This window comes from Canis lupus, chromosome 11 (assembly GCF_003254725.2).
Source record: "Canis lupus dingo isolate Sandy chromosome 11, ASM325472v2, whole genome shotgun sequence".
Classification (NCBI taxonomy): Eukaryota; Metazoa; Chordata; class Mammalia; order Carnivora; family Canidae; genus Canis; species Canis lupus.
Window position 1 is genome coordinate 10,872,636 of NC_064253.1, and position 25,101 is coordinate 10,897,736.

Sequence of the window (25,101 nt, forward strand, 5' to 3'; positions counted from 1 at the left end):
TGTGCAGGCCCAGCTTTACATTCTGATGAAGACAGACAAAATACATTCTTAATGCTATACTACTTTTTGATAAATAATAATACTTTAAGCTAGGGTTTCCATAACCTTAAATGCCTTCAGGGGCCAGGCACTCATCACAAACATATGAAGGAATCTGATCTAAAACAGAGATCTGAAGAACATAAATTACAAATTGTGCCTACATTTAAAAACATTCTTACAGCCAAACAAAGTTGCTGCAGTCATTAATTTTCTGCAGTCATTAATTAAAACAGTAACCCTAATATAAACATTCATTACAGAATATCCTCTTACATGGTAATTATTCAGTAAATGGAAAGATGGATAGATGGATGGATCAATACAGGCATGATAGAATGATTAGGTGAATGGCTTGATGTAAACTTTTTTTTTTTTTTTAGTATAAACACTCAAACAGGTAAACTATTTCTTTTCTCTTTGAATGAAACCAATTTTTTTAAGATTTATTTATTCATAAGAGACACACACAGAGGGAGAGAGAGAGAGAGAGGCAGAGACATAGGCAGAGAGAGAAGCAGGCTCCATGCAGGAGTCTGATGCAGGACTCGATCCTGTGACTCCAGGATCACGCCCTGAGCTGAAAGCAGGCACTAAACTGCTGAGCTACCCAGGGATCCCCTGAAACCAATTCTGATTAGAAGTTTATTTCATCCCAAGGCTGTTGGTAGCACAATAAGCATTTCACCAAAAAGCAAAAGAAAGTCATAAAGTACCTTTTTCTTTTCCAGAACTATTGCCTAACCGCGACTAAAACTTTTTCAAAACACCGTAGGTATTTCCACTAAGACCAAGGAATATATGAAAATATGGAGCTGCAAATGTTCCCTGTGACCATCAGTTCAAATGTCTAATTTTATAAAAATAAGACTGAGGCCTAGAAAGTAAATACTTTTCCATACACCATGTAAGTTTAACAGGATAAATACTAGAATTCTGTCTAGAATTCTTTCTATAACATCTCGCTCTTTAAGGAAGGAGAAGGATAATCTGCTGTGACATATTTTTTTCCATGAGCAATGACTTTCCTCAACAGTAGTATGAACACATCATATTCTAATTAGTACAATGAATTATATCTACATAAAGCTGCTGCCATGGAATCTTTGGAGGTTTTTGGAAATAATCTCAGTAATTTGAGAATTACTGGATTACATCATAACAGGCTTTATGAAAACTGTCAACTTTCACATTATTTAATTCCCATCATAGCCACTGTGCAGATTATCTCAGTAGTGGACTGCAATGAACCATATATCTATATATTCATGCCTTTAAAAACCACTCCAGACACTGACTGTGAGCCCTACTATAGGATTTTGCATTGCCCAATAGTAGAGTGGCAAGCATGATGCAAACAGGGAATTGACAATTACTTTATCACCAAATCAGGTTATCCTTGAATTCTCTTCTCAGAGCCCAACCATGCTCCAAGCAAATCAAGGCCATACCATGGTAGAAAAATAAAGAAGCCATAAGGGGGAGCACAGAGATACCAGACAAGTCAATGATCTCAGATTCCCAAATATCCAGCTGAGCCCTATTTAAGTGCCTGATGCACAATATTGTAGGAAATAATATTGTTGTAGCTTTCACTCATTTTAAGTTCCAAAGTGACTTGTTACCAGTCAAAAATCAGCAGAGGTACTAACTAGACAAAAGATCAAAGCCATGCAGAGTGGGGGCAGGTAAGAGGATAACCTAAACATATGCCAGAAGATACCTGACAGGCAGAAGTTAGCATTGTTGAGAGAACCAGTATCACATAAGCACCAAGAATATAGAAAAAATAATAATAATAAGCTCATCAACAATAGGGGAAGACATGAAATTTAACAACCTTAAAATCATGACTTTAATGATTTTTACATTAAATATAATAAAGATTAAATGTAACAAAAATTACCAATAATCTCTTAACAGTGTATCTCATTATCTCCAATACATATAGAAGGAAATGGAAATCCAAAAGGATGAAGCAATTGGTCTCTGGCCTCTTGGATGTTGGCAGACAGGACTCCAAGACTACATAAAGATTAGACAGCTTTCTTACTATCTACTGGATAGATGAATGAAGTCCCTTCATTCTCTGCATTAGTATTTCTCTTAGTAGATTGTATTCAACTTTTGTGAAAGTGTCAACATACCATTTAAAAGAAATATTATGTTTGAGGGTCCGATTAATTTGGATAATGCCATTATATTACTTTCATATTGGAACATTTGTAAAAATCACTTTTTTTTACTCTCTTTTTAAAACATTAAAACTTTGTGATTCTTACAAATAAATTCTTATTAAGATTTTTTTAGAGCAATTTAAGTTCCACAGAAAAAGTGAGGGCAAAAGAGAATTTCCCTAAGTTTCCTGCCCCCACATGTGCATAGCCTCCCCCATTGTCAATACCCTCCCCCCAAAGTGAGACATAACAACAGTTACAATAGTTACAACAGAAGAACCTACACTGACACATCATAACCATCCACAGTCTGTAGCTTACATACAGTTCACTCTTCATGGTGTGTGATCTATGAGTCTGGGACAAATGTATAATGACATATACGCATTATTGTGGTATCATTCGTAGCATTTTCACTGCTCTAAAATCCCTCTGTGCTGAAGCTCTTCATCTTGCCCAGCCCTCATTCCTCATCATACTGTGGTGACCAACTATCTTTAAGTCTCCATAGTTTTGCCTTTTTCAGAATGCCATGTCAAATAGTTGAAATGATACAGCATGTAGCCTTTTCAGCTTGGCTTCTTTCACTTCATAATATGCATTTAAGGCATCTCCCTGTCTCTTCCTAGCTAGTTAACTCATTTCCTTTTATCTCTGAAAGGTATTCTTTTGTATAGATGTACTCTGTTTATCAATTCACCTACTAAAAGATATCTTTGTTGCTTCCAGGTTATGTCAATCATGAATAAAGGTGCTATTCACATCCCTAATAAGGTTGTGTGGATATAAGTTTTCAGTTCCTTTGAGTAAATACCAAGGAGTGTGATTGCTGTATTTTATGAGTATAGTTTTCTAAGAAACTGCCAAACTGTCTTCCAAAGTGGCTATACCAGTTTGCATTATCCATGAAAAATGAATGAATGAGAGTTCCTGTTGCTTCACATCCTCACTAGCATTTGGTGCTGTCAGCATTGAGGCTTGAGCCATTCTAAAATACCAATGGCATTTTTCACACAACTAGAACAAACAATCCTAAAATATGTATAGAACCACAAAAGACCCAGAAGAGTCAAAGCAACCTTGAAAAAGAAAAACAAAACTGGAGGTAACACAATTCTGAACTTCAAGTTATATTACAAAACTATAGTAATCAAAACAGTATGGTTCTGGCACAAAACCAGACACATACACCAATAGAAAAGAATTGAAAACCCAGAAATAAATACACATCTATATTGTTAATTTATCTTCAACAAAGCTGGAAAGAATATCCAATGGGTAAAAGACAATCTTTTCAACAAAAAATTTTGGAAAAACTAGACCACTACATGCAAAAGAATGAAACTGGACCACATTCTTACACCATACACACAAAAAACCCTCATAATGGATTGGAGACTTAAATGTGAGACCAAAAACCATAAAAATCCTAGAAGAAAGCACAGGCAATAATTTATCTGGCATTTTTCTAGATAGGTCTCCTGAGGTAAGAAAGGAAAAGCAAAATTAAATTACTAGAACTACATCAAAATAAGAAGCTTCTGCAGAGTGAAGAAAACAGTCAACAAAACGAAAAGGCAACAAATGAAATGGGAAAAGATATCTGCAAATGACTTATCTGATAAAGGATTAGTATCCAAAACATATAAAGAACTTATATAACTCAAACCCAAAAACCAAGAAGACACGAATAGACATTTCTCCAAAGAAGATGCAAAGACGGCCAATAGACAAATGAGAAGCTTCTCAACATCACTGGTCATCAACGAAATGCAAATAAAAACTACAATGAAATATCACCTCACACCTGTCAGATGGCTAAAATCAAAAGCAGAAGAAAAAACATATGTTGACAGGGTTTTGGAGAAAAAAGAATAACACTTGGGCACTGCTGGTGAGAATACAAACCAGCGCAGCCACTCTAAAAAACAGTATGGCAGTTCCTCAAAAAGTTAAAAATAGAACTACCCTGTGAACCAGTAATTGCACCACTGGGTGTTTACCCCCAAAATACAAAAACATTAATTCAAAGGGACACATGCATCCTCATGTTTATAGCAGCATTATTTATAACAGCCAAATTATGGAACCAAGCCAAGGGTCTGCTGAAAGAGGAGTCAAGAAGGTATTGCCATTTGCAACAATGTAGATGGAGCTACATAATGCTAAGTGAACTAAGTCTGAGAAAGATCAATACCATATGATTTCACTCATATGTGAAATTCAAGAAACAAAACAAATGAGTAAAGGGAAAAAAGAGAGAGAAAGGGAAACCAAGAGTCTCCTAACTGGTCACCAGAGGGGAGGGTTGGTGCAATAGGTGATGGGGATTAAAGAGTAAACTTATTACGATGAGTACTGGGTAGTGGATAGAACTGATGAATCATTATATTGTACATCTAAAACTAACATAACATTATATGTTAACTATACTGGGATTAAAATTAAAAGCTTAAATTAAGAAAATGTAAAAAAATAAAAAAAGATTAGCTGACCATTTATTATGTGGGTCTATTTCTAGGCTCTCTGCTCTCTTTGATCTATTTGTCTATTTGTAATACCACACTGTCTTCATGACTATAGCTTTGTAATAAATCAAAGTTGTATAGTGTCACCCCTCCAGTTCTGTTCTTCTCATTCAATATTGTGTTGGCTATTCTGGATCTTTTATGGAGGCTTTTCCATATAAACTATATAATCAACTCATTAATATCCATAAAATGACTTCCTGGAATTTTAATTGGGACTGCATTGAATCTATAGATTAAGTAGAGAAGAACTAACATCTTGACAATACTGAGGTTTCCTACCCATCAAAATGGATTATTAACTCAGTTCTTTGATATCATTTTTTCAGAGTTTTATAGTTTTCCCCACATAGAATCTTGTACTTTTTGTTAGATTTATAAGAATTTCATTTTGGATGGTGCCAATTCAAGTGGTGGTGTGTTTTTCATTTCAAATTCCACTTGTTCCTTGTTGGTATATAAAACAGCAATTGACTTCTGTATATTAATCTCATATCCTACAGCTTTGCTGTAATCACTTATTAGTTCCTATAGTTTTGTCAATTCTTTCAAATATTTTACAGAGATGATCATGTCTCTGAGAACAAAGATAAATAAATCTGTTGAGAGAGCCTGCTTGAGATTTGGGCTGAATATTATGCTGTATTTCTATAGGGCAAGTCTCTAAGTGACCAAGCAAAAAATACTAGAGAAATAGTAACTACTAGAGCATAGAAAGGGCTCTGAATAACTGCTAGAGCAATAATGAAAAGATTAGGAAAGACCTCATTGAATACTCAGGCACTTAGAAGAGAGCTCTTGAGAACTATACTTCATATGTAAGTCCAATATAGCCCCAATTAAAGGTTATTTCAGATCCTTCATATACAAGTTTTAAGACAACTTTTAAAAGGAACTGATATGAAAGCAAATCAACTGCTAGCAGAAATAACACCCAAAAATCCATTAATAAAAAACAAAATCTAGATGCAGAAGATTGATGTTTCATATAAAATAAGAATTATTGGAAAAACAAAGCAAAATGATTTCTTTAGCCAGAAAATAAATCCATTTATACCAAAAGACCTAGAAATCACAGACATAGGAAATTTTACATTAGCCATTCCTTTGAATTATTATAATTTTAGTTTTTATTTATATTTTTCATTCTAATATTTTCATTATATTTAGTTGTCTTCCGAAGTTACCCATTCTATCTTTAATTCCTTAGATTTTTAATTGTAATTATTTGAACATTACACCTAATTATTTGATGATCTGGATTTCCTGTAACTGTTTCTATAGTCACTCTTTCCTGTTGGTTTTTGGAGATCTATGTTTCTGAACACCTGATTATTTTTGATACGGTGCTAGATAGTGTATGTAAAAATTAGAGAAATATTTTTTGAAAGGACAGAAAATTTTTTTGCCATGTGGGCCAGAAACAGGTACCATTACATCACTCAAGACCTGTATTTGCAGCAAAGCTTTAGTTTGGGAACCAGCAGCATAGTTTCTGATTAGACTTAATCCTAGGGCTGACCCTTAGAGAATCTCCCTTAGAAAACTGTGGCATTTACCAGGACAACTTCTCCTTAGATCTAAATGGAAATTTTTGTCTCCTAACCTCCTTGAAACTCCTGAAAGTTCTGTTCAGTTTCTCAGCCTGTCATCTACTGATAATTAAATGAAAGCAGCCATTTATTGCCTTTAAGCAGACAGTAATCTTTGCCTATAAATGACTAGGAAGTAAAACATTTTAGACTTTGCAGACCAAGAGAAGAAACTGAGTATGTTGTACAGGTAAATATATAGCAAGAGAGAAATCTTATATCTGTCCCGATCCATTTTCCTACAGAGGAGGACCCTGGGTAGTCAGCACACTTTAAGGCCCAACTGCCACGGAAGAGATATCCTCCAGATGAAGAATGAGCAGCCCAAGGAGAGATGCTTAGTGGACTGGGCAGGCAGAGATAATATACTGAAGGGACCCAACTGTCCATTTTAGTCCCTGCCTCACTGAATCTGCAAACATTATTCTCTCCCGTTGGGGAGCCAAGCCATCTCCACGTGGGTAGTTCACCAGAGCGGAGCCAGTTCATTGAGCTATCAATTATGACTCAGATTTTAGGTTCCTGGCAAATACCAAGAGCACAGCTCTCAACTTTTAGGTAAAGACCAACATGGGCCATCAACAGTAGCAACCCACCACTACTGGCATGGCTGGGAATAGAGGGAGAGGAATGAATGAAGGAAGATGTCCCAGCCTGGTCTCCATGGCTCAAGGGTATTTGTGAGCCATACAAAAATCCAGCAGGCTAGATTTGGACTAGATATGGGCTATAGTTTGCCAATCCTAGCTTTAAAGTGAAGAATGACCTCTGATACCAAACTATCTACTCTACTTCCCTTTTTAAGATTTCAATCCAGAAAAAAAAAAAAATTAAGGAAAAGAATAGACTTTACTAAAATCCAGTGGGAAAATATATAAACTGTACATAACATAAAAACATCCATGTTTACAAAGCTGCAGTCTTGATAATCCACCAGCCATAGACACAGCACCAAGCTTATCAGTCCCAAATTCCCTCATCTGTGCTAGAGGGGCTGGTTCAGTGGTGTCAGACTTGCTTTCCTGATTCTTTAGAACTGGCCAAAGAAGCTGGCATGGCTTGGTTGCAAGAAAACACAAAACCACCCTTCTCAACCATGAAGGGTTCTCTGTTTTGTTTAGTACTAAATATTTCTTTATTTTTTTTTATTGGTTACTTTTTTATTTTTTTTTATTTTTTATTGGTGTTCAATTTACTAATATACAGAATAACCCCCAGTGCCCGTCACCCATTCACTCCCACCCCCCGCCCTCCTCCCCTTCTACCACCCCTAGTTCGTTTCCCAGAGTTAGCAGTCTTTACGTTCTGTCTCCCTTTCTGATATTTCCCACACATTTCTTCTCCCTTCCCTTATATGCCCTTTCTCCTGACTGACCAATCTCTCGAGTATCCTGGGTTCTGGAATATTTACTATTCTTCTAGTTCTTCCAGCTAGTTCTGATGGCTGAAGGTAGATTGTGGTGCCAGAGCAGCAGCTCCTTCCATTCTGTAGATAGGAGCAGTAGCTTCTCATGGGGAAAGGCAAGGCTGAAAAGTCCACCACAAGGGTCTCCTGAGTGACCAAAGACCCTGTGGCACTGACCCTAGGCCATGCGGCATAGCAGGTGGTGCCATTCTACAACAGATTCAATGAGCTTTGAGAATTGGGCATGAGGAGCACACCCAAGACAAGAAAGGGCATTCCAGAGAGGCTCTCCATGGGGAGGGTATTACCATCAGCCAGTCCTGGGCATAGAAACCACCAACCTGGGGTAAACCCCTTTGCCTGCAGGCTAATGGCCACAGCAGAAGTGCCAGCCATTCTTCTGTTTCTAATCAAAGCTGTGGATTCTCTGGGCAGCCTCACTTATCAAACAGGCAGCCCAAGTGAGCTGCTGGTGGTTAGGGCTGTTGGGACTTGTGTTTTCAGCCAAAGTTTCAGCCAGAAGTATCTGGAGCCTCTGCAGAGGCAGGGGAAGCAGATCTTAAGACGAAGCCTCCTAAACTCATGCCAAGCTTCTTGCAGTCACATAAAGCTCAGGAAACGGTTTTTCTTTAGTTGCACCTACTGAGTGGTCTGGGACCACTCTCGGTTGGCAGCAAATTGGATAGAGAACTCCAGGTGGGGTCAGAAGACTTCCAGCCCCTGTCCCTAGGTGCCCTCCTTGGAGGGAGGGAAGCAGCTCTTGGCTGGTGCTCTAAATGAGCTCCCAGGGCCCAAACAGGATCTGGTGTTCTGCTGGTCACAGGATGCTCTTGGCTTTCAAAACTCAAATGAAGTATGAGGCCACCAGCCCCAGCTATTCCTGGTAGCACCGCTCTGTCTCCAGCAGCTCCCAGGAAGGGCAGGTGCATTTCCCCTCCTAACAGGTGGCGCGTTACTCTTGCACCTGGCACCATGCGCTGGTGCCTGGCCTCTCCATGGTGGGCTGAGGAGGTCAATGCTCTCACATAGAGAATTCATGCTGCCTACATAGCTTTCTCGCCTTTTTTTTTTTTTTTTAATGCATGGGCAGACTTTTCTCAGTAGAAGATATAGTCTAAAACAGTTTCTCAATCTCAGCACTATAGACATTTTGGGTCAGATAATTTATTGTGGAGGACTGTTCTATGCACTGTAGGATGGTAGCAGCTTGCCTGACCTCCATCCACTGGATGCCAGTATCACTTCCCCAGTTCTGATAACCAAAAATATCTCCAGACAATGCCAAATATACCCTCAGGGTAATATTGCCCCAGTTGAGAACTACTGGCAAAAAATAACTATTGTATCATTACCAGAAGAGGCAGCTGAATATATAAATTCCTTGAATTCTGGTTATTTTTATGTGAAAAATACTGAAATATAGCATTATAAAGATTATATAACCTATAAAATGCTTGGCTTAGTGTTTTGTATATAAGACACTATTCTGGAGAACTAGAAATGTGCCTAAAAGTATGTAAAGATATAAAAATAGTTAATATACTTAGGATATGTCAGTAAACAATTATTAAATTTGCACATAACCCATGCTTATTCATAATTTTAACTTATCACATGTTTATAAAGTTACAGGGTTTATCTAAACCTCTTTTACATTTATTATCCTATTTCACTCTCAGAATAATGCAAGGAGATAGGTACATTGTTAATGCTCATCTTCAACATGCATAAATTGGGGTTCAAAGATGTTAGGGAAATTGCCCAGTACTGACAGTAGGTAAGTGACAGAGCCAGGATTCAAAGTGAAACTTTCATTCTCTAGAGGCTGAGCTTTCATCACTTGCCATTTTTAAACGAATAAAGCTTAGTAATGAAAATGTGCTTTGAATTCCTGGTTGCAAGGATTTTTGGATGTGATTGATTTATTGAATTAGTAACTGTGTTTCTCCTCAGGGTTCTTTTAATACTTTCTCATATCTCTTTAAAAAGGATGAAGACAGAGTTCATTTAAGACCATTTTGTTCAGTACTTAAGGAAACTGAATAATGTTCATAATAGTGATATTGTGGATTATATGTGTGTGGCTTTAAACTGTCCCAGGAGGAATTTATATAGAATTTGTAAAATATTTCCTGAGAGCAATGGTTCTTAAGCACCATCATGGCCAAAAATCAGAATTTTCCAAACTGGAAAACATAAAAAACAGCTCACTGCATGCATGCTACAATTTACCAGCATAACTTCCTAATAGGATTTTGGTCATAAATATAATTTTTAGGTGAAAAGTCACTATTAAAAGTCATTGAAAACCAAGAAGAGATTACTAGATGATGTAGAATAAGTACAGAGAAAGGAGAAGAGCAGACATTTTTAAGTAACATCCTCTTGTCCTAAAAATCAAGTGTATTACTAATTAAAAATTAATACATAAAAAAGTATAGGGTGTATACACTACTATAAAATTTGGAGATCAAACTTGGAGGTAAATAATCATATACTTGAGGAGAAACAGGGAAGACATGATGCAAAAAGGAAAGAGATTTTAGGAAAGAGGGCAAAGATGTGGGCATAGTTAAATTTGGTAAGCAGAAACAAATCTTTGAGATTATACAATTAGAAATAGGTATGTCAGGTTAGGATACCAGACAAAAGGGAGCTGAAGAGAAAAGAAGGTCCATAATCTACATGAAGTTCCTCTTAATTTTTTTTTATTGGTGTTCAATTTACTAACATACAGAATAACCCCCAGTGCCCGTCACCCATTCACTCCCACCCCCCGCCCTCCTCCCCTTCTACCACCCCTAGTTCATTTCCCAGATTTAGCAGTCTTTACGTTCTGTCTCCCTTTCTGATATTGGTGAAATAGAAAGCTGTGTGTATTGTGAGTGAGACTCTGAAAGGTCTGGAAGAGAACAGCTACTGGAACTGAGGGCTAGCTGGAGATTTCAGCATCTGTCAGGTGCTAGAACACACAGCAGTCCAACAAGAATGGAACGTCTCCCTTATCTCCGCATCCTCTCCAACATTTGTTGTTTCCTGCCTTGTTAATTTGCCCCATTCTCGCCGGTGTGAGGTGGTATCTCATTGTGGTTTTGATTTGTATTTCCCTGATGGCAAGTGATGCAGAGCATTTTCTCATATGCATGTTGGCCATGTCTATGTCTTCCTCTGTGAGATTTCTGTTCATGTCTTTTGCCCATTTCATGATTGGATTGTTTGTTTCTTTGGTGTTGAGTTTAATAAGTTCTTTATAGATCTTGGAAACTAGCTCTTTATCTGATATGTCATTTGCAAATATCTTCTCCCATTCTGTAGGTTGTCTTTTTTTTGTTTGTTTGTTTTTTTTTTTTTTTTTTTTATTTTTTTTTTTGTAGGTTGTCTTTTAGTTTTGTTGACTGTATCCTTTGCTGTGCAAAAGCTTCTTATCTTGATGAAGTCCCAATAGTTCATTTTTGCTTTTGTTTCTTTTGCCTTCGTGGATGTATCTTGCAAGAAGTTACTATGGCCGAGTTCAAAAAGGGTGTTGCCTGTGTTCTCCTCTAGGATTCTGATGGAATCTTGTCTCACATTTAGATCTTTCATCCATTTTGAGTTTATCTTTGTGTATGGTGAAAGAGAGTGGTCTAGTTTCATTCTTCTGCATGTGGATGTCCAATTTTCCCAGCATCATTTATTGAAGAGACTGTCTTTCTTCCAATGGATAGTCTTTCCTCCTTTATCGAATATTAGTTGCCCATAAAGTTCAGGGTCCACTTCTGAATTCTCTATTCTGTTCCACTGATCTATGTGTCTGTTTTTGTGCCAGTACCACACTGTCTTGATGACCACAGCTTTGTAGTACAACCTTAAAACTGGCATTGTGATGCCCCCAGATATGGTTTTCTTTTTTAAAATTCCCCTGGCTATTCGGGGTCTTTTCTGATTCCACACAAATCTTAAAATAATTTGTTCTAACTCTCTGAAGAAAGTCCATGGTATTTTGATAGGGATTGCATTAAACGTGTATATTGCCCTGGGTAACATTGACATCTTCACAATATTAATTCTGCCAATCCATGAGCATGGAATATTTTTCCATCTCTTTGTGTCTTCCTCAATTTCTTTCAGAAGTGTTCTATAGTTTTGAGGGTATAGATCCTTTACATCTTTGGTTAGGTTTATTCCTAGGTATTTTATGCTTTTGGGTGCAATTGTAAATGGGATTGACTCCTTAATTTCTCTTTCTTCAGTCTCATTGTTAGTGTATAGAAATGCCACTGATTTCTGGGCATTGATTTTGTATCCTGCCACGTACCGAATTGCTGTATGAGTTCTAGCAATCTTGGGGTGGAGGCTTACACTGTTGGTGGGAATGTGAACTGGTGCAGCCACTCTGGAAAACTGTGTGGAGGTTCCTCAAACAGTTAAAAATAGACCTGCCCTACGACCCAGCAATTGCACTGTTGGGGATTTACCCCAAAGATACAAATGCAATGAAACGCAGGGACACCTGCACCCCGATGTTTATAGCAGCAATGGCCACGATAGCCAAACTGTGGAAGGAGCCTCGGTGTCCAACGAAAGATGAATGGATAAAGAAGATGTGGTCTATGTATACAATGGAATATTACTCAGCTATTAGAAATGACAAATACCCACCATTTGCTTCAACGTGGATGGAACTGGAGGGTATTATGCTGAGTGAAGTAAGTCATTCGGAGAAGGACAAACATTATATGTTCTCATTCATTTGGGGAATATAAATAATAGTGAAAGGGAATATAAGGGAAGGGAGAAGAAATGTGCGGGAAATATCAGAAAGGGAGACAGAACGTAAAGACTGCTAACTCTGGGAAACGAACTAGGGGTGGTAGAAGGGGAGGAGGGCGGGGGGTGGGAAAGAATGGGTGACGGGCACTGGGGGTTATTCTGTATGTTAGTAAATTGAACACCAATAAAAAATAAGTTAAAAAAAAAAAAGAATGGAACGTCTCTCCTGAAGAGGTAGTACTGGGCTGACTCCCAGGAAGTCACTTACTAGGTCCTAGAATAATAGCAAATGATGACTCACTTTAACAGAGCTGTTTAAAAGCCTCAAGATAAGGATGGTTACTAGTAAGGTGATGCCTTTGAGAATAAAACTCAGCACTTCCCAGAGAAAGATAACAGAAGCTGACCACAAAAGCCTAAATGTCGGAATGAGTAGACAAGGTGCTTTTGCACTTACATGTATTCAGAGACTTAAATGTTCATAATCAATGAACTGATGGACCTGCAAAATAACTACTTGAAAAAAGAGGGCAGGGAATGTGTCAGTGAATGTATTAATACAACTTAGAAACAACAGAATAAAAAGAAAAAATCGATTTAAAGATCTGTGAGTTCAAATTAAATGGTAAAACATATATATAAATAGTGTCCCAGATAGATAATGTCAAGGGGACAGAAAGAGTACATGAAAAAAAGAAAAAAAACCACCAAAATTTGGAACAACACAAAACCAAGATCTAGGAAGGTCAGCAAAACCCAAAAAGAACGTACAGAAATAAAACACATTTAGATACATCACATCCTAACAGCTGAAAAACATAACAAAGATGAAATATTAAAAGGAGGAAGAAAAACAAAACCTATGAGAACAATGAAATAAAGGACAATTGACTTCTAACCAGTGCAGACCAGAAAAAAACATTATTTTAAGAGTTAAAAAAAATTGTCAACTCAGAATTTTATATTAAATGAAAATACTCTTCAAATGTGTATTTGATATAAATACATTTTAAGATAAAAAAAAAATCATGAAACAAATTCTTTAAACTGAAGGAAATAGACCAACACAGCAACTTTGAAATATAGGAAGAAACAAAGAACGTAAGTACTATAAATACATGGATCAATACAAAAGACTATATTTTATTCTATTTCTTTAAAATACATGTAAATGAATAAATGAATTTTAACACTTTATCATGGGGCTTATGGGTGGACATATATGACGATAGCACAAATTCAGTAAGAAATAAAGACAGTAGACTATTGCAATGGTTTTACACTTCACATATAGTAATGTAATAAATGGTGATGTATATTAACAACCAAGAGGAACCACTAAATATTACGTATACTCACATAGAGAGACAGAGATAGGCCCTACAAAGCCAATAGGGAAACGAGGATTGAATACTATATATGATTAACTTGAAATAAAGCTCAATGATGGAATAGATCTCAAAAAACAAAAAAGTTTCTCCAGATTTGGTTTCATAATTTCATATTGAAAATTAAACTTATTTTTGTTCAAACTAGAATTAAAAAATCAAGTATATTTGACAATGAAGGCCATGAGGTATGCCAAAAAGAATAGTCTTAAACATTTAAAAACATTGTTCAATGAGCACACATGTAAAAAATGAGTATTAGAAGTCATTTAAAAATCAAGTCACAAAACTTAGATTTTAGGCATTCCTTCTTTAAACAAATATGTATTAAATGCCCATTTTGTGTCATGCACTGTTCCAGGGGCTAGAAACAAAGAAAAAGAAGGGAGAGGGCGTGGAGGAAGGGTTCCAGGTGAGAGAGAAGGAGAGGGAAAATGTCTAACAATAAATTCTATGAAGATAAGCAGGGGCTCCTGGGTGGCTCAGCAGCTTAAGTGGTAGATACTTGGTTTCAGCTCAGGTCCTCATCTCAGGGTCGTGAGATAGAGCCCTGCATTAAGCCCTGTGCTTAGCATGCAGTCTGCTTAAGACTCTCTCTCCTTCTTCCCTTTCCACAAATAAATTAATCTTTAAAAATAAAAAAAGCAGCAAGGAGGCAAGAGACTGCTCAGAATCAAGAGGAAGGGGGTCACCATCCTAAGTATCAGAATAGCCCTCTCTTGGACAGTGACATGCAGACAAATATCTCAAGATGGTGAAGGAAGAAGCCATACGAGTATCTGAGAAAAAAAAAAAAAATCCAGGCAGAGGAAAGAACACATGTAAAAATGTTCTTAGCCAGGGATTTGTCTGATGTGTTTTATAAACAACAAGTAGACCAGAGTAATTGGAATGTTGTCGGCAAGAGGCCAAAAGGTTAGAAATGAAATCAGGTATACAGGGGGAAGGCCACTTTTTAGAGCACTGGAAGAACTTCAACTTTTCTTATCTTACTATCAACCACTTTGGGGGTAAATTTTTATCAAAGTAGGATAAAATAAAGTGAGACCTTAGACAGTTATACAAAAATTCCCTGAACATTTAGTGGGCACAGTCATGGTGAGTTTTGAGATAATTTGATCTGTTTCAACTTTCTGAAAATTACTATTAGGTTGAGAAGAGAACATGATGTTGACTGTGGTGATCAGTGAAGAGACTATTATAATAATCCAGGTGAGAGGTAAAAGGGATTTGGATAATGATCACACAAGTGCTAAGGAGCGATTAGTTTCATAATAGATTTTAAAGGTAGAGCCTACATGGTAAGAAAATGGATTTTCAGTAGAGTACCAGAGTCAAAAGGAATCAAGGATATCTTGGTACTCGGCTAACTGTAAATTATGGTCTACACAACTGGAAGTAGAGATTTACCACCAAATGAGCTGAGGAAGAATGTGAGAAACCTTGGTTTATGGGGGTTAGATTGACGACATTTTTTGGACAAGTTTAATATTAGTGTATACAACTGTGAGACAAATATATGCTATTCAAAGCTGTGATGACTGAATGTGATCACCAAGCAATGACTGTAAAGGGAAGGAGGTGTGGTGCAGAGCGAAAAAGATTAAGAAGTTAAAAAAAAAAAAAAAAAAAAAAAAAAAAAAAAAAAAACTAAAAACTGAGCCTTGGAGCAGTTTAAAATTGCAGACCATAAAAGGAGGTAACTATTAGCTTTTAGGTCAGAAGTATACAATTTAGAATGAATTATGCTAAGAAAGGGAAGAAGTTATACACAAAATTCCCTCAACAGTTATGAGACACAGACATGTGACAAGAAAAAAATGCACTTTTCAAATAGGATGCTGTGATTGTAAGGAAATTCTTAGAAAATCTCAAATTGGCTGTCATCCCACAATATACAGAATTTCAGAGTTGACATCAGTTCAGTAGTTGTGTCTACTAAGTAAATGGCAGAGAAATGTGCTGAGTGAAGGACCAGGTTTTACTGTCCCTATCCCTAGGAAGGTGATGTACTCACAAAAGAAGGGCTCTATCAAGGTATCTGCATTAAAGTGTTTAATTCAGTATATGAACAATGACTAACAAATGAATGCATTGTTAGAGGGAGGCTGAATCCCTTTTAATTTAATGATTCACGTGTACCTAACTTGGAAATAGGAAGGGAGGGAGGGAGGGAGGGCAGACTTTAAAAGATTTCATGATGCCACTGACTTCAGTCTCAAGCATTGTTCTAAGAATCTAGTCTCTGTTATAGTTCTCTTCCTTTCTGTCTAGGCCTTGCTTCGCTTGGGGCTCCTCTCAAATTCAGGCTTTGTATCTTCCTTGATTAAATTCCAACAGAAAAAAAAAAAAGATAACCTTTTCCCCAAAAGTTCTAACTCATACTCTGGGCCTGAGTCTGATGAGTTTTGATTAGGTTACACTGGTATCTATAAAGGAATCATTATGGCTGGGCCAAGGATGGAAGAATATGGAGTGTGTTGCTGGGATTAACCATATGCCACAAGTACATGAGATAAGGAGGGGAATGGTTTCAAAGAAACATCGGATTAGTCTTTTGAGGAGGGAAAATACATGTGCTAAGCAGAACCCCCAAAACCCCAAAATATATACAAAACATACATATATATAAAATATGTAACATGTATGTATATATTATATGTGAGTTACTGTGTGCATGTGAGCAGTTAAAGACATCAGGGGAGTAGTACACTTTCAGATGAGACCTTTCAAGTTGATGTAAAGGCACCCGGAACAAAGAAGACTACTTAGAGATTGAAGGAATTACAAAGCAGAGGGATAGTGGCAAAAAGATTGAATGAATGTTCATAATCAAGACACAAATCTGACTAGGGAACTTATATATGGAGAGGGAGGAAGGCAGGCAGGTAGCAAGGGAGAAGAGGAGGCGGGGGAGAGGGAAACAAGACAACTCATGTGAAATGCTGCTAAAAAGCCCTAAGTGCCATGGTAGAGAACGGACACCTCAATTATCAATTGGAATCCCTGGCCATTTGGAGAAAACGAGATGTATTATTTAAAATGCATTTGCAACCACTACAGAATACCCATTGAATAGCTGCTTATGCCAAAAAGTATTTATTGTTTACTAAGAGTCCAGATGTAGGCATTTCCAAACCTTAAGCTGTTAAACATTCTCTACTTTGATCCTTGACATGGTAACATTTGCCTTTGGGCTTCATATTCCCACACAGCACAACAATAAACTCCTCTTTATGCAGTTCTCCTTCTCAAGGAGGAAAATATATCCCCAAAGTTCCCAGAATATGTTTGATTACACCTCTTTCACCAAAATGTGACCATGTGCCCACCTGAGAGCGATCTCAGGCAAAGGAGGACAGTCTGCCAATATTAGACTAGGTCTATCATGAGTTAGACTCTGCATTGGGCATTTTGCTACTGCTATTCAATCATCATTCTATTGGTAAAAATAAAAGGGGGATGTCACTGGCTATTGAATAGATACACAAGAGAATGTATAGAATGTATCATGTTTGGAAACCTAAAATTAATCTGGAATTTGTGTACAGAATAGATGAAGAAGCGAGTTATAAGGGAGTGACGGACAGTGTACAGAGGCAGGACATCAACCAGTGCACAGCCACCGAAAAACTGCCTAGACAGTAAAAGGAGTATAAAGCAGAGTATAATGACTAATCTTGGAGGACATAAACCACCATCTAATGTGAATTTATAAAGAGAGAGAGAGAGAGATCCTGTTTGGTTTGTACTCTGCATTACCAGATTGTTTAATTGCTTTAATTTCCTCATATCCTCAGGAGACCACTTAGAATTGTCTACTGTATCTCCCAATTTAATTTCTATTGAATACTCTTAAACCTCCTTCCCATACGCTTCACCTACCCTCTAGCTTTCCTGGCAGAGGAGTACCGGTAGTCTTGTTGCCATCTTTCACTTATTAAAATTTCTTCACTTGCACCAGCTTAATGCAACATTCTGCACTTGGCATTCTGCCATTCCGGTTACTCCTTTTGGCTTAGGGTTTCAGTTCCTTCTTTAAAGGAAGTTAATACCCACTGGGTGACATGGAGACGTGAAGCAGCACGTGGCAGGACAAGGGCAAAAACAAAGTGTTACAGACACTATTAATCTCTCTATAAGGGTATGAGTAGCTAGCAAAATAAACACAGATAATAAAAGTTCTGCTTCATTCTGATTTCTATGTTTATATTTATATATATCAACTTCTATTTCTATGTCATATGTGTATATATTTTTAAATATATAATACATAATTATATAGAATATAATATATATTTTTTTAAATCTATGATCATGGCTGTGCCTGTATCCTGTTTCCTGCCCACAGAGCTACCATACAAGACCCCAGAAGTTTTCTAATCCAATGGGAATAAGTGCTTGCTGATTTGTCCAGAGGTCTGGATTATAGGTCTACACTGCAGCACAATCAATCCATTTATTTTTCAAGCAGTTCCACATGTGGTCAAATACAGCTTCCTAAAACAAACACCGTCTTTGACCAAAACTTGATTCATGGAAGTAATCAGATTTCACTACTAAGTTTATTGAGGATGTCCTTTATAGGCACAAGCCAGAGCTGATATTGTAGGTGTGGCAAAATAATTTTCAATAATAGAAAATTAATGACCAGAGATTAAAACATGCAGTGGTAGCAGTCACATTACCATAAATTATAACCTACATTTCTCGGTTGATAATATGAACCGCTCCCTCATTCTCTAAAGTAATTGCTCCTCTTTTTTTTTTTTTTTTTTTTTTTTAATAAAGAAGTTTCTTCCTAATTTCATGACAAAGGAGACTGACAAAAACCCTCCCATCTACTCTGGAATGTTAACAGAAAGGCAACAAATTCTAGGTATGTAGAGCTCAGCTCTTCAATATCCTTATGTTCATGTAAAACAGTAATGCTAAAGGAAAAAAAAAAAAAAAACAACACTCCGGTTCATTGTTGAAGTCTCTTCCAATTATTTAAAAATTAGATATCTCTATTTTTGTTTTTATGTTCCTGATAGCAAAGAAATGAGCTCTGAAAAAATTTATAACAATTATTGATTTAAAATATAAATTCTTACATAAAGATGGACTAACATACTTAACGTAATTATTCCCTTTGCCATGACTTCATATATATCAAGTATATACTTAATGATTTTAATATATTTTATTTAATATTTCACTCTCAGAATTGGAAGATACTATGTCCTAAGTTGCTACAGTGATTAATTTTTTTGCCAACACATGGAAATCAGAAGACAGAGAGTAAAAGAGGTTTTATGTAGCTAGCCACTTTTACCCATATCCTGGGTTGAAATATTTGGTTTTCTTTTTTTTTTTTTTTAAGAGCAGTACTAACGACTAATATAGGACTTTACATGTTATTAACAGATTAGCAAGCCAAGGTTTTCATCAAGTTACCTTTCCCAACTCCAAATAAAAAAAATTTACATACTATACAAATTAAAAAACTCTGCATGCAATTTAAAATATCTATTTCTAAATACACAGCACCAAGACTATCTAACATTGACTAAAAGGTTAAAGAGCTATCTTTGGTTTTTCCCTTATTGGCAAAATATTCCATCTGCTAGTTTATATCATCAAAACAGCTGGAAGACAATTCATTAGAACAACTAAATACTTACCATGCCATTCTACTTTCCCACACAGATATATTGGTTCCTCCAGCACAGTGTCCCTGGATACTTAAACGTTATTGACATTCTTTATACTGTACATGTTTAAACAAAGGTATCTACTAGTCTAGCCATGTCCCATCAGAATTCACAAACCATTTCACTGCAGCAATTACAAACTAAGATGGAAGAGCAATAAAAGGTATTAGCCATGTGATCTTGCAAGACTCATGGTAAAAGATGAAGTTTAAACAGAAAAGGACTTAGACCCTAAGAGACAATTTATTCTTCTTCCCTATGTACCATGTTTTATATTTTAGAAAAGAAGCTTCAACTTCAAAACTAATCAAAATACTAAAATGAATTTAATGTTAAATTTAAAAAAAAATATGTTGGTTCTTCAAAACAACTCAGGATTCAGCAAAGATAATGCACCAAAAAGCATACTTCTATTCACATTCTTTATTCATTTAGGATGTATTTATTGTGCAACCAATACTGAAAACTATAGAGGCCTGGCAAGAATATCCTGATGAATAGGTATGGTAAGTGCTCTCAGAAGACTTTTAACCTCACCCTCAGTTTTATACAGGCCCCCTTCATGCTTTCTAAAAGTTTGCAGTTTGAAATATTTGAAGCACTAGCCCAAAAGCTGTCTTTATTAGCATAAAAATATTATCCTAGCAATAAAAAAATTAAAACAATTACTTCTTTAATATTACTTATTTCCCCTTCTTGGGTGACCAGAGAACACAAAATCCATTTATTGCTTCCTTTTGCAGTTTCCAGAAGCTACCAAAATCATCTTCTCAGTCTCATGCTATTTTTGATAGTTCTTTTTAAACTCCTACCTCAGCTTCTCCACATCGAATATACTCCTCCCATGCTGCTGTCTGATGGCTCAAAATGGATTTGCTACACCTTTTCTCTGAACAAGTTCCTGAAACTCAGGGTCATGATCTTAAACCAAATAGCTGTCCATATACCTGCCTTGCTGCAAAGCATTATGATCACCTTCTAGGAACTTGGTTTCTGTCACTTTCAAAATAAATCTGATATTTGGTTTTTCGAAGACCTACATACCTAAAAATAAATTAGAAAGTTGACTGAGAGGCTTCAGATGCCCAAATATCAGACATGTGATCCTTTTTATATAGAAAATAAAGAGTATTTCAGTAGAATGATCATCCACTTTATACAAAAAAATAAACCAACACATGAAATTCTTATAAGCAACTGGGTGAGGTTTCAGTGGTAAATAAAATTATTTTAAATTCCTCAGATTTATTTTAAGTCAGCTTTGGAATCATTTAAGAAATCATAAAATATGCAAGTCCTGGGCTGGTCCAGCTACTTAATTTTCCAGGATTATTTATAAATCACTTTTGTTCAATAAGTGAAACTACCTTCCCTGCTAAATTTAAATTATCAGATACTTCCAAAATATTTCTGAAGCCAGCAATTGTTTTCTCATTTGCTACATGGCTTGTCTTCAAACTTATTTAACACATGTAAGCAGTGTCTCAGATATCTCATCTACCAGGTTTTAGTGATTTGTTTTCCCACTGTAGCAGCATCTAATTTCCAGCAGACGGTGTTTCTACAAATAAGCTTCACAAGTGTGAAGCACCCATTTCACAGTCATGCACAAATGTGCCCCCACATCAAGGGCAGGAGATAGTTAAATGGCAAAGCCCTGAGCAGCTGCAGCCAACAGTGACACAGGATCTGGTTCAAGAAACTATAGAGACATTTCTCTGATTAATGGACTGAAGGATGCTGAAAGGGTTGCACTCTTTCTGCCAAAAGCCAGAGTGGTCTAAAAGTGGTGGTCAAATTCAAATGATCATCAGAATGACCTATGCAGCATTTTAAATCTAGAGATTCTTGGGCTCCATGCCCAGCAATTTTGTTCAGTAGTCTTGGAGGAAAAAAGAACTTCTTTTTTTTTAGGAAGTTACCCAGTTAGGAAACTTTCTCTAATCCTCTGCTCAAGCAGAATCAGAATAAATGATAGAATCATGGATCAATACCAACTTTCTATATAAATACCTATTTTGTTTGGCATATTTATTTTCAGATATCACATACCTATATATGTGTGTGTGTGTGTGTGTGTGTGTGTGTGTGTGTGTGTGTGTGTACTTGCTTAGTTTAGGGATCGATCTTGACTACATTTAATCATGTGTCTGGGCATTATTTACCTGACGGCTTTTGGTTGTCTTTATAATGTCCACCCAGAGAAATTCAGATATTCTTACACAGGAATTGTTGAACTCAGGGGACCCAAATGATCAATATTCTGATTCAAGAATAAGTAGATCATGTAATCAGCAACCCTCACAGAAAAAGACAGCAATGAAGTCTATTTGGATTTTCATCTTCTTCAAGTGAAATGTGATGAAAGAACCATCTGAGCTGTGACCATATGGAAACCACTGATCCAAACCTCTCCTTCCCCCTGCCCTCACCATTCCTTCTAAGGAGAGGAGCGGCAACTGTACTGGGCCATTTTGCCAAGTGCAAAGTGCCAGCACCTCCTTACCTTCTAAATTTATATGGATAATTGCCACAGCACCCAGGAGCAGAAGAGCCAAAGTTATATATATGCGGGAGGCAAACCTTCATACTCTAGAGGTGATGCCACTTACACAATTTTTATTTGGGTCTATGTATTTAATCTCTTTTTCTTTACTTTCCTTTATCCAGAGAAATTGGGTAAATTTTATTATCTACCTCATTACTGTATCCATGAGTCCTACTTTACTATTCAGACCAGATCAGTAGCATAGCACTACCTATAGCCTGTCAGAGATGCTGCTTCTCAGGCCCTGTACCAGAATCTGCACGTTTAATAAAATTTTCACACATGGCATGTGACAGTTTGAGAAGCCCTGATTTAAGGCATGTGAGAACCTCAAAATTGTAAGGAATTTACAAATTTGCTATTAGTTTAAATCTGAATTCAACCATGAAAGCCAAGAACTAAAAACTCTGCCAAGAGGCATACAGACCTTACAGAGGCAGTGCTCAATCCAATCTGTGGTGGGACAAATCAGAACAGTGGAGATCAGTTTTGACCAGAGAAGAATGTGTGCAGCTGATGCAAAACTCAGAAGTGAGAAAGATGACAGAAGTGTATCTCTGATGAAATGTCCCTCAAAATTGTCTCTCTGAGAAGGGAGATGGAAAAGTTAGTAAGTAATCACGCTGTAGTGAAGTTTAATAATGCACATACACAGAAGAGAGATAAGGCAAAAAATAAATAAAGCAGTAGTGCATGCTGCCTGGAGAGGTCAGAGAATGCTTTTCCAGCAGACCCACATCTGAATTGGGCTTTAAAGAAGACATGCAGACAAGAAAGGTGGCTTTCTGAGCTTTAGAAATCTCAAATACAAATGCCTGGGGTCTTGAGGACATGATCATTGAATTTCAAGGTTCCTATACCTTGCATGTGGATGACAGTGGCTCTGAGTTCATAAAGGGTGTTAAGAAGAAGAGGGTGTTAAAATGCTGCTAGATGCTGGGCCTGAGACACGGTTCTGTTGTTCAGGGTGGGCCTGGGGAATGTACATTCTTATATGTTTGACCAGACATGATGGTGTGTGGCTGAATTAGGAAACGTTTTCTTAAAAAAAAAAAAAAGAAAATGTTTTTCTATTTCTTTCTGATAAATCATAAACTGTGTCCTGGACCAAGTGAGTCCTTCACTAGTGGAGTAGACTGATCAACACTATTTTTTAAGTGGCTAGCTTGGGGAAAATGTGGTTATGCTCTTCTTTAGCAAGAGACAGTTAAAGATATTGGCTCTGGAGCCAGTCCTCCAGATGTACTTTGCAACCTTGTACAAGTCACTTTAATGCTCAGTGCCTAAGTGGACTTCTCTCTCAAGTGGGACACTTAATGGAGCAACTGAGAGGATCATGAAACACTACAAACACTGCTTAACATGCATTTAACATGTAGTAACACTACATGTTCCATCATCACCACCATTGTAACCGTGCTACACCAGATTTTATATAGTAGAGCTTTAAGAGCAAGGCATTTGTCTCAAGAACAGATTACAGAGGATTTATTTAAAAATCCTGTTAACAATTAGTGCCTCATACATAGATATAAGTTCATACTTATTTCAAAACTCTCAGTTCCTTTTTAAAAAGTGGAAATATTTACTTACACAAGTCTTCTTCTGTTTTGAGGTATATATGGGATGGCAGCTCAGTGATGTCCCCTCGAATCAGCAAGATAAATGCTTGGCAACTATAAAGCAACAATACTTAAAAGATTTCTTGGGACCAAATGTATTCTTTCTTAAACCAGACTCACTGAAAAACTACACTGACTCTCAACTTAGACCGTGACATGAGCAGAGACAAGTTTGAAGTACTTTATTTAATACAGTTACCGCATTGCACAGAATTCAATCTCTCCTTTCTTAAAAATAATCTAATACAAGAATAGGTTCCACAAGTCCTGGCTCATTATAACAACAGATGCATAATCTAGGAATTCACAATCTGTTTGTACATTCATTCTTTTTTGGTATCTTGCACTTAACACAATACTGTTGAAAGCCATGAGCTTTGGTAGATTTAAAATACTTCGGTAATAGACATGCTCATTCTCTATTAGCGATAGTATGGATCATTCATGATTGACCTATCAAAAATTTCAAATAATTTCTTTTCCAGGGATGACAGATGTCCAACTAAAATGCATTAAAAGGTCAATATACCTTTCTCTTGATATTTCTGCATTTGAAACAAGTATATAACAAGATATGAATACCTAAAACCATGAAAATTATATATTTATATATACATATATATACACATATATATATATATAAATTGAAACTAAGGTTTACTTTTTAATTCTGGATATGTTGCTTTTTCTGGATATTAAACAAAAGCTGATTATATCCATAATTCTGTGGAGCTGGTATTCCAGTAACTGGAAAATCTTAAAGTAAAAGGAATGTGAAATAAGGTTGTTTGCCTAACAGTTTGAAAATTCAATGTTTTTTTACCTTCTACTCAATGTTGAGAACATCTACAAAAGTTGCTATAAACACTCCTTTCAAACCAGACAACTTTAAAATAGTAACTCAAGGAGCACCTGGATGGCTTGGTGGTTGAGCGTCTGCTTTTGGCTCAGGTCGTGATGCTGGGGTCCTAGGATCAAGTCCTGCATCAGGCTGCTCACTGGGAGCCTGCATCTTCCTCTGCCTATGTCTTTGCCTCTCTCTGTGTCTCTCATGAATAAAAAAAAAAATCTTTTTTTTTTTTTTAATGTAACTCAATAAGAGTGGCCTGGGGGACTCAGTGGGTTAAGCATCTCACCTCAGCTCAGATCATGATCTCAGGGTCTTGGCATGCAGCCCTGCATCAGGGCTCTACACTTAGTGAAGAGTCTGCTTATCCCTCTTCCTCTGCCCCTCCCCCTGTTTTTGCTCTGTCTCTCTCAAACAAATAAAATATTTAATTTAAAAAAATAGTAACAGTAAATTCAATTCCACCATGGCCTAATCTATTTAGTCCTCCCATGTGGCCCCTCCACTAGT

At 36.8% G+C, this 25,101-nt stretch overlaps 1 protein-coding gene and 1 pseudogene across 5 annotated transcripts in view; both read right to left on the reverse strand.

Moving 5' to 3' along the window:
* LOC125752133 (arginine/serine-rich coiled-coil protein 2-like) overlaps nucleotides 1-25,101 on the reverse strand; it is a 316,143-nt gene that overhangs the window by 276,469 nt on the left and 14,573 nt on the right. Inside the window, exons 2-3 of one of the 5 annotated variants that reach the window (XR_007413907.1) lie at nucleotides 23,716-23,798; nucleotides 22,488-22,708 (exon numbers count right to left, since the gene is read on the reverse strand). The exons of the other annotated variants lie outside the window; for them this stretch is intronic. The gene's annotated coding sequence lies outside the window, so the exon portion shown is untranslated. Of the gene's footprint in view, nucleotides 1-22,487; nucleotides 22,709-23,715; nucleotides 23,799-25,101 lie in introns of those variants that run through there. 5 annotated transcript variants of the gene reach the window in all.
* On the reverse strand, nucleotides 7,542-8,738 carry LOC112650135 (rho guanine nucleotide exchange factor 39-like; annotated as a pseudogene).